Below are 9,116 nucleotides of genomic sequence, written 5' to 3'. Positions count from 1 at the left end.
TTAGTGACGAAGCCCACTTTCATTTAACACTAGGAGGACCGCAAGCAGACTACTACCTACAAGGACCGACAGGGCTAAATTGGCCCCATGTTTATTTGATCATATTGTGATAGTTAATGGAATGTAACACACATATATAGCTTTTGTTGATTTTTATTAATAAAATAAATACATTACACACACGCACACACACATACACTCACCGTAGTTCACCGCTGCTTACTGCTGCACTTGTCGCACCACACTCGTCTTCTCACATTTGCTACATACTGCTTTCTCACAACCCGAACAAACAGTAGCAGTATGGTTTCCTTTACGTGAGGTACGAATTTTACACTTCTCTCTCTTAGTTGACCTCTGTGGCCCGCCTTTAGTGTCTGCATGATTCTGGTCTGGCTCTATTTCTTGATGATACGTAACTGCGCTCAAAGCTCTTCACACAAATCAAAAATATACTTCCGCCTGCTAAGTCGTGTACCAGTCACTTCCTTATACAACACCCAGAAATTTATGACAGCCAACTCAAGAATGTTGTAAAATAACGTCTTGTACCGGCTTTTATGGATTAAATTCTTGTCATTTGATCGACAACGTCGACCCAAATTTTGTTTCATTGTAGAATTGCACTGTTTCAGGAGTCTTCTTCTGACTATAGGACAGGGATACATGAGAGTGAAATGAACTCAGTAACAAAACATTCTTATTTGTTTTTCCTTGATAAACTGTTAGTGTTGTTCCGTCATCATTTTTATACACAATAGTCGAGTGGAGTGGTTGTTTTCTGGTCTTTACAGCAAGAGGCACCTCCCTCCGATTACGGTTCAAAGTACCTACTAAAGTTGTGGGTGCTGCCCTCAGACGGTTTGCAAGGCTTAGCGAAGTAAAGTAACTGTCAGTAGTGACATTCAAACTTTTGCCTAAGTATGGTCCCATAAGCCTAAGAACAACGTTTTCACCTACGCCTTGGTCAGCTGGTCGAAGGGGATCAGCACCAGTGTATGGGAATCCATTCAGTTTGTATTTACTAGAAACACCTACAAGTAACCAGGATTTTATGCCAAATTTATCTTGCTTGCTTGCAATATATTGTGTGAATGGGCATCTTGTTTTAGACGGCAAAAGTTGTTCATCAACTGTAAGATAAGATTCTGCTTTATAGCATGACGCACTGTTTTCTATGAAAGCATTCCAAGTATCTGAGACAAGAGCAAATTTGTGAGCGTTGAAGTGTTCAGATCTAGTGGACTTGGTGTCAAACCTCATATACTTCATTATTTCGATAACTCTGTTTCGTCCCATAGTTTTTCTGAAAAATGGAGGACCAGAGGCTTTTGAGAGGAAAATTCTTTGCTCCATACACTCCCCTTGCATACATTATGGCGACAAAAGAATCCAGTTCTTCAGTGTCTACTGTCCAGGAATCGCCTTGTGTTCGACGACGAGCCTTCAGATTCGGTACAATGCTTGATGCGGCCCATCATGGAAGCACTGAAAATTAACCGCCAAGCACTAAGAAGTTTCCCACTTTGAATTTTCCTTTTAGCGTATGATGTTGGTCGTGAGCTCTCCCGCAAAATGTTATGACTTTGTAGACGACCTGAAAAAATATGAAAAAAGAGCAGTATTTTTAGAACGTGTAATGTACTGATATTATATGAGTATATCTGTTCTTGTAAGTTTACAAACTAAAACTCTACACAAAGAGCGGAAATATTACTGACCTGCATTAGAACCCACTGGTACAATTTTCCACACAGTCCCATCTTTTGCTGTTTCTTTTTCTTCAGTAGGTTGCCCAGTATCAGTTTTTGACTGACTTCCGGGAAGCAAATGTTGTCCGGGTTGTTGATCTTATAGAGCAAGAATTTGGAACATCAGAAGGCATGCCAAATGTAGAAGCTTCATTTTCCCCTAAATTTAGCGGAAAACTATCTTGGGCTGTGTTTACATCATCACATTCGTTGTACGAATCGCATTCTTCATCTGCACACACTTGAACTACTACACTTCCTTCATTGTCCTGATCGCTGTAGGAAAACTCAAATTCTTCACCTGAACTTTCATCTTCTATTTTTCTCAGTTCCGCTAGTATTTCAGCGTCTGTTAGCCGCTTCTTGCATTCGTAGCTCATGACTGCAGGGACGACTCTCAGATACCGTCACAACAGACAATAACTGAAATCCTTGCGTCAACTAACCAACAATAAGCGCTGGATTGAATGATATTGCTGTCGTATATTTGAACAACAAAGGAACAACAGTTGATGTGATTTCATACGCAGTATTGCAAAGAAATATCCTCAAAATATAGAGAAATGTTGAGGGGCCAAATTGGCCCCGCCGTCCTTCTACGTGGTAAGCTTCATATTTCACAACCTAATAAAAATAGGACACTCCAAAACGCGGTGGTTAATATTTCATATGACTGATGAAAAGTCACAAAATATCAAGTCAGTCGAACTTAAGATTTGCTCAGAAAACAAGTAAAAATATCGAAAAGGGGCCAATTTGGCCCCTTGGTCCTTCTAGTGTTAAATGGGTCTGTCAAAAAGCAAAATTGGCGCATTTGGGTGACTGAGAATCCGCATTTCGCAGTCAAGATGTCTTTTCACCCTCAACGGGTGACTGTGTAGTGTGTAATGTCAAGCCACGAAATAATCGGTGCGATATTCCTTGATGCCAATGTGACTACCGAACGGTACGTGAAGGTTTTGTAAGATGACTTCATCTTCATTATCCAAAGTGACCCTGATTTCGACAAGATGTGGTTCATAGAAGATGGAGCTCGACCCCAGCGAAGCAGGAGAGTGTTTGACGTCCTAGAGGAGCACTTTGGGGACCACATTCTGACTCTGGGGCACCCAAAAACCACTGGCATGGTCCTCGATTGGCCGCCATATTCTCCGGATCTGAACACATGCGACTCCTTTTTGTGGGGCTATATTAAAGACGAGGTGTACAGCATTAACCCCAGAACCATTGTTGAGCCGAAAACAGCCATTCAGGAGGTCACCGACAGCATCGATGCTCCGACACTTCAGCGGGTATGCAGAATTTCACTAATCGTCTGCGCCACATCATCGCCAATGATGGCAGGCGTATTGAACATGTCATAACATAAATCCGTATACCTGTAATGACGTTTACGTGACGAATAAAGTATGTGCACGCCTTAGTTTGCAACTAATTTACGTTTGTTTTTTCACATAGTTCAATAATTGTCAGCCTGTATATATTAGCCTCTCTTCGATACTGTACTTAGTGTTCGACACACCTTGAGTTGAAACACGTAGCTTTCGCTGTTCGCGCCTGCGGGGCGATGTGTTGAGCGTACGTACACAGAGATCAAGAGGCAGCCAACTGTAGCTTGGCGTTGTTACGGTGAGGTTATTTTGAGGAAGTGTCGCATTTAGCCTTTGCGCTTCTTTACGCTCTGCGCAGATCGCAATTTGCATAACTATTCACCAACGAAACTTCGTTTCCTTATTTACCGTAGAGAGATATCACTACAGGAATTGTGAATCAATATTCCCCAGTTTAGTAGGATTTCTGAACCGCTCAGACTAGTCGTTTGAGTTATCCTGCAGCAGTCTTCCACATGAAATTCAGATGCCTTCGACACAATAAAGATTTCTGGATTTGTAAACAGTGATCTTGCTGTGACTGCTTTTGCCTCGTAAAACAGATGACATTATTAGGGACATACCCAAGTGGTAGAGGTTTGATATCATTTTTTTATTTTGGGTAATCGATCATCACATAGAAGAGCACAGGGCAGCGTGAGCTACTTTTCATTGTCAGTGTGTTTTATGGTGTAATTTTGCCTACAAGGCGTAATGTTAAATACTATGTGTTGAGTTGGCAAGTGTGGCAGGCAGCTTGCACTTACTACTGCCTACCCCAGACCACTCACCGACATGACACATAGAAACTATTGAACAGGCAGTATACACGTCGGCTCTGACCTACGATACCAACCTTCGGTTTGCCTTTTGAGACACAGACAGAACGGTATCCGACGCAGTTAAACGCTTAGAGTTGAGCTGTAGGGACCAAGTGGCCACTTCTTCGCTGCTTTGCTTGATTATTAGGTTGTTTTCTGTTGCAGCAGCGGTAGTTTTAATAGTTATAGATACTTATGTATTTCGGTGCTATTTTTAATGTGTTATGTTTTTTTGTATCACATGCAATGATCAATGTGAAGATTTATTATATACTTAAGTTGTTTGGTTTGCGGACTATTTTGTTTGCCAGTAGAGATATTGTGTGTAATAGGCTGCATTTACTTTGAGATACATACTACTCAAGCCACCACAGGGCGCGTGGTGGAGGGTACCTTGTACCAATACTAGTTGTCTCCTTTACTGTTCCACTCCCAGACAGAACGAGGGAAAAACGACCGTCTACATGCCTCGGTACGAGCTCATATTTCTCGTATCTTATCTTCGTGATCCTGTACGTTGACAGCAGTAAGATCGTTTGCAATCAACTTCAAATATCGATTCTCTAAATTTTTTCAATACTCGAAATGAACGTTGCCTTCCCTCCTGGCTTTCCCATTTGGGTTCGCGAAGCATATCCGTAACACGTGAGTGTTTCTCGAACCTATCAGTAACAAATCTAGCAGCCCGCCTCTGAATTACTTCGATATCATCCTTCAATCGGACCTGACACTAGCGTCTTGTATACAGTCTTCTTTACAGATGAACCAAGCTTCCCTAAAAATTCTCCCAACAAACCAAGTCGACCATTCGCTTTCCCTACCACACTCGTTAGAAGCTCGTTCCATTTCATATCGCTTTGCAATTTTACTCCCAGATACTTAAACGCTGTGACATTTTCAGACAGAACACTACTAATGCATCCGCATTAACTTTCATTTTTCTGTAGTTAGAGCTAACTGCCATTCATCAGACCAACCAGAAATTTTGTCTACGTCATCTTGTGTCATCCTACAGTCACTCATCTTCGACGCTATCACGCCCACCGCAGCATCATCAGCAAACAACCGCAGATTGCTACTCACTCTGTCCCACAGGTCATTTATGTACAGTCGTGGACAAAACGAGCGAGACCCCTCGCCTTTTCGTTATGCTCATCCGCACAGCTTTAAAGTCTGCTACACAGCATAACAGGCAAGGCGACGAAGTTCAAATGGTTCAAATGGCTCTGAGCACTATGGGACTCAACTGCTGTGGTCATAAGTCCCCTAGAACTTAGAACTACTTAAACCTAACTAACCTAAGGACATCACACACATCCATGCCCGAGGCAGGATTCGAACCTGCGACCGTAGCGGTCGTGCGGTTCCAGACTGTAGCGCCTTTAACCACTCGGCCACTCCGGCCGGCTATGTCGTGAAGTGTGTGAATTTTGTGCGGCGTCACGGTATGAATCATCGCCAATTCAAAGGATTCCTGAAAGATATGGAAGCAGAGTATGGGGATATACCTTACCACAGTACAATTCGTTGGCTGAGTCAGGGAAAAGTTATTGACGTTTTCTTTGCTATTCGTGAGGAAATATCCCCTTTTCTCGAAATGAAACGGGAAGAAATGTGTTGTCTGAAAGATATGAAATGGATATCAGACCTGGAGTTCCTAGCTGACATAACTATGTATCTTAATAATTTAAATCTGTCATTGCAGGGCAAAGGGCAGCTAATCGTTGACATGCACGACCAGAACAAAGTTTTCATGGAAAAGTTACGTTTATTTGAGAGGCAGATGAGTAGTGGGCATTTAACGTTCTTCAATCGTCTTGCTTCTTTAAAACTACCTGAAGGTACTACTTTCAGCGATTACCAAGCAAAGTTAAAGCAGCTCATCATGTCGTTTGAAACGCGATTCCGAGACCTCACTAGTTTGGAAATGGAACTTAAGGTGTTCAGTACTCCTTTTTCAGTTTCCCCCGATGACTTGTCATCGTCACATCAATTGGAGATTATTGATTTGCAAAATTCAACTTTGTTGAGAGAGAGGTACTACAACACGTTGGATTTGTCACGATGGTATCGTTCATTACAGCAAAAAACATTTCCCAAGCTTCACAACAATGCCGCTCAGATCATGTGCATGTTTGGATCTATGTATTTTCTAAGCAATGAAAAGAGCAAAAAGTAAGGAACGATCGTTTCTTCAGGATGCAACAATGAAGGCCATCCTCCGCATTAACGCTGCGAACATTTTGACGCCTGATATTTCCTGTCTTGTAATGAAAAGAAAATGTCAAGCTACAGAGGCCCAATAAATTTAGTATGCAATTTCTTGTTAAACAGTTGTTTCTTATTTACTTCCTGAACATCGTATATCCTGGTGTAGCATGTCACCACGTCTTAGCAGCTAAGAGTATGAGGTTATCGATCTTGTGAGACGCAACTGGCACATCAAAACGCTTGCCTTGCCGCCTCCCTCAGCCAGCCGTGCCACGTGCCGGCGTGCCGGCCCACTTGAATGGTCACAGCGAGCGACACGGCTCCCTGGAGCAGGGAGCGCTCCGCGGCTCACAACGGAGCCGACGAGCCGGAACAGCCTGCTATTTTAATGTTGGATTTACGAAAGCATCTTGTTGATCGGATAGGATGAAAAAGGTTTGCATTTGTGAAATAGTAAAGTAGTATCATTGTCGTTTCAGATCTGAAGATGGTTCTAGATGAAGCGAAACCGGTCATATGAATAAACATTTTTGCAGTCAAGACGGATTATAAGTAACGTTGTATCTGCCAATGGCCACTGTGGCCGATTCCGGGCGTCAGCAGCCAAGGACAGGGGGAAAAGTCGGACCTAATTCAGCGGCCGGGAGGGATGTGGACGCATTCTGTGACCACGTGGGGGGGGGGGTGGTTGGGTGGCGGATGTCCTCGGCTCTTGTGAAGAACGGACACATATTGCGAATGTCCTGATGGACAATGAGAAATATGCTGAAAATTCGTGGATCCCTGCAGGCACTAAGCTAGAGCTCAGAAACAACAGCGTCAAGAATTCGCATAGTGAGGCGTGTCACACCGTGGAAACGCGATAGAAGTCAGCCTGATTGCCGGACGTAAGAATGTTGGTTATAAATCGCGAACGCCAGCAGATTCTTAGACGAAGCGCAAACATAACACTAACTTGGCCTCACTCAGAGAGGCCTGGTTAGTGTGGCCGGTTTCACAGCAACTAAGAAATGCTTTCTTTCCTGCACTGGAAGGATTAGGCACGAAACGACGATCAATCATTGGGTAGCATTGCAAATGTAGTCTGCCAACGACAACGTGAGAAGATGAAAAATCGAGGAGCCTGTGAACTACGGCGAGTGATCAGAAGTGAAGGGACGCTCTGTGAGACAGGGCGAAAGTAAGAGGATTTGGAGGCTCTTCCACCCATCGCCTACTTGGTCTGCTGACTTTGAATCTATCCCTACTCCAGTCCTAATGTTCATCGTCGCTTTGTGGCTTATTCTTTTCCTGTTCGATGTTATATGGATGGATCCTTACAATCCACTTCTTGGGAATGAAACACTCGATTGAGCGTTGCAGTTTCCTCGCCTAACATCCACCTTCCGACACCGCAGTAACACTGCTTCGGCCACGAAACCCATGGCGACCTGTCAACGTGATCAGTCCTGTGCCTCCTTGCAAAGCCATGGCACACAGGTGAGGGCAGCCGAATCGCGCTGCACAGCTCCGAGGCGAAGCGCCTACTATTCCTACGCCTACTGCCCGTCTCACCACACGACAAATAACTACGAAGAACGGTGAGATGGTTCATTACCCCCCCCCCTACCCCTTATAAACAAAGTCTTGTCGACGCCCAGTCGAATCGGCACTGAGATTTGTAATTCTTATCTGTAAAAGGTACTGTAATAAAAGCAACCACATCATGTTTTAATATTCTAATTAATCTGTTATATTCGTGCACCAATTCCTTAATCTCAGAACCTTGTGATTTTTGATTTCATTTAATTACTGGTATCACTTAACTATTGGCTCCCAGCGTGGGGTGAGCTCCTTATTAATCTGCATGTCAGCTCATGTCAGAGATTGGAATTTTCAATTCTCTCCACTGTGGCACCCAACGTACGGCCATCTCATTAATATATTCCTTGCTACGTCTTATCATACAGTTTTGAAGGACATGCTGCAGTACATTTACATACTTTTAATCTGTGAGAAACATTTATTTATTCTTAGCATCTCTGTATATTTCATTATGTTTGTGTTATTTTTTTTTTTTTTTTTTTGTTATGAGATCTATAGCCGTTAAAGGTAATGCATATCTGGAAAAACAACCTTTGTACAGAATGAGATTTTCACTCTGCAGCAGAGTGTGCGCTGATATGAAACTTCCTGGCAGATTAAAACTGTGCGCCCGACCGAGACTCGAACTCGGGACCTTTGCCTTTCGCGGGCAAGTGCTCTACCAACTGAGCTACCGAAGCACGACTCACGCAGCTTTACTTCTGCCAGTATCTCGTCTCCTACCTTTGTACAGCTATAAACTCTCGTTGATGTTGTGTAGACTGTCTATTTAGCCTGAGGGTGGTCAAGAAAGCAGAAAGCCGGATCACAATTAACTATAAAGTAAATACTGTATTTTGCGGAACATGAGTACTGTGTATTTCAGTTCTAACATGTCTATGTTGCTTCAAGTACAGACGAAATATTTTATAAACGCTATTCTACAGCTGTAACCAAGTACCTTGTCATTTCGTATAATCTTTCTCCCCTTCATGCAGTTTATAGCAACAGTTACGGAAATCAGTAGAGATGCTACTGACAACATTTCTATAAACTTATCGAGATTACAAAACCATTATGCAAACACTTGCAGTTAAATTACAAGACTAATGAATGAAAGAGGAACCGAGGACTAATGAATGAAAAACAAATTGGATTAAAGAGACCGTAAAGATACACACACTTCGCTTGGCGTCGTTAAGAAGTGTATTGAATTCTGTAAAGGAAGCTGCAGTTCCAAGGAAAAGCGTTTCAAAACAAGTTAATAAATTTTGATTCTCATTTCTTTATGTATTTTTCTGTAAATATTTGTGGGGTACATCGATCAACTGACGCTACTGCTAAATGTAGTAATTCATTTTCCATAGCTCAAATCCTCTACAGAGTGGCGTTTGTAACAC

At 42.7% G+C, this 9,116-nt stretch overlaps 1 non-coding gene across 1 annotated transcript; it reads right to left on the bottom strand.

The window, feature by feature from the left end:
* Nucleotides 1-8,342: 8,342 nt before the first annotated feature.
* Nucleotides 8,343-8,417, bottom strand: Trnas-cga (transfer RNA serine (anticodon CGA)). Its single transcript has one exon. It is a non-coding gene; the product is annotated as a tRNA-Ser (tRNA).
* Nucleotides 8,418-9,116: the final 699 nt, after the last annotated feature.

Source organism: Schistocerca nitens, chromosome 5 (assembly GCF_023898315.1).
Source record: "Schistocerca nitens isolate TAMUIC-IGC-003100 chromosome 5, iqSchNite1.1, whole genome shotgun sequence".
Taxonomy (NCBI): domain Eukaryota; kingdom Metazoa; phylum Arthropoda; class Insecta; order Orthoptera; family Acrididae; genus Schistocerca; species Schistocerca nitens.
The sequence above is the reverse complement of the archived record's forward strand: the minus strand, read 5'-3'. Positions and strand labels throughout refer to the sequence as shown.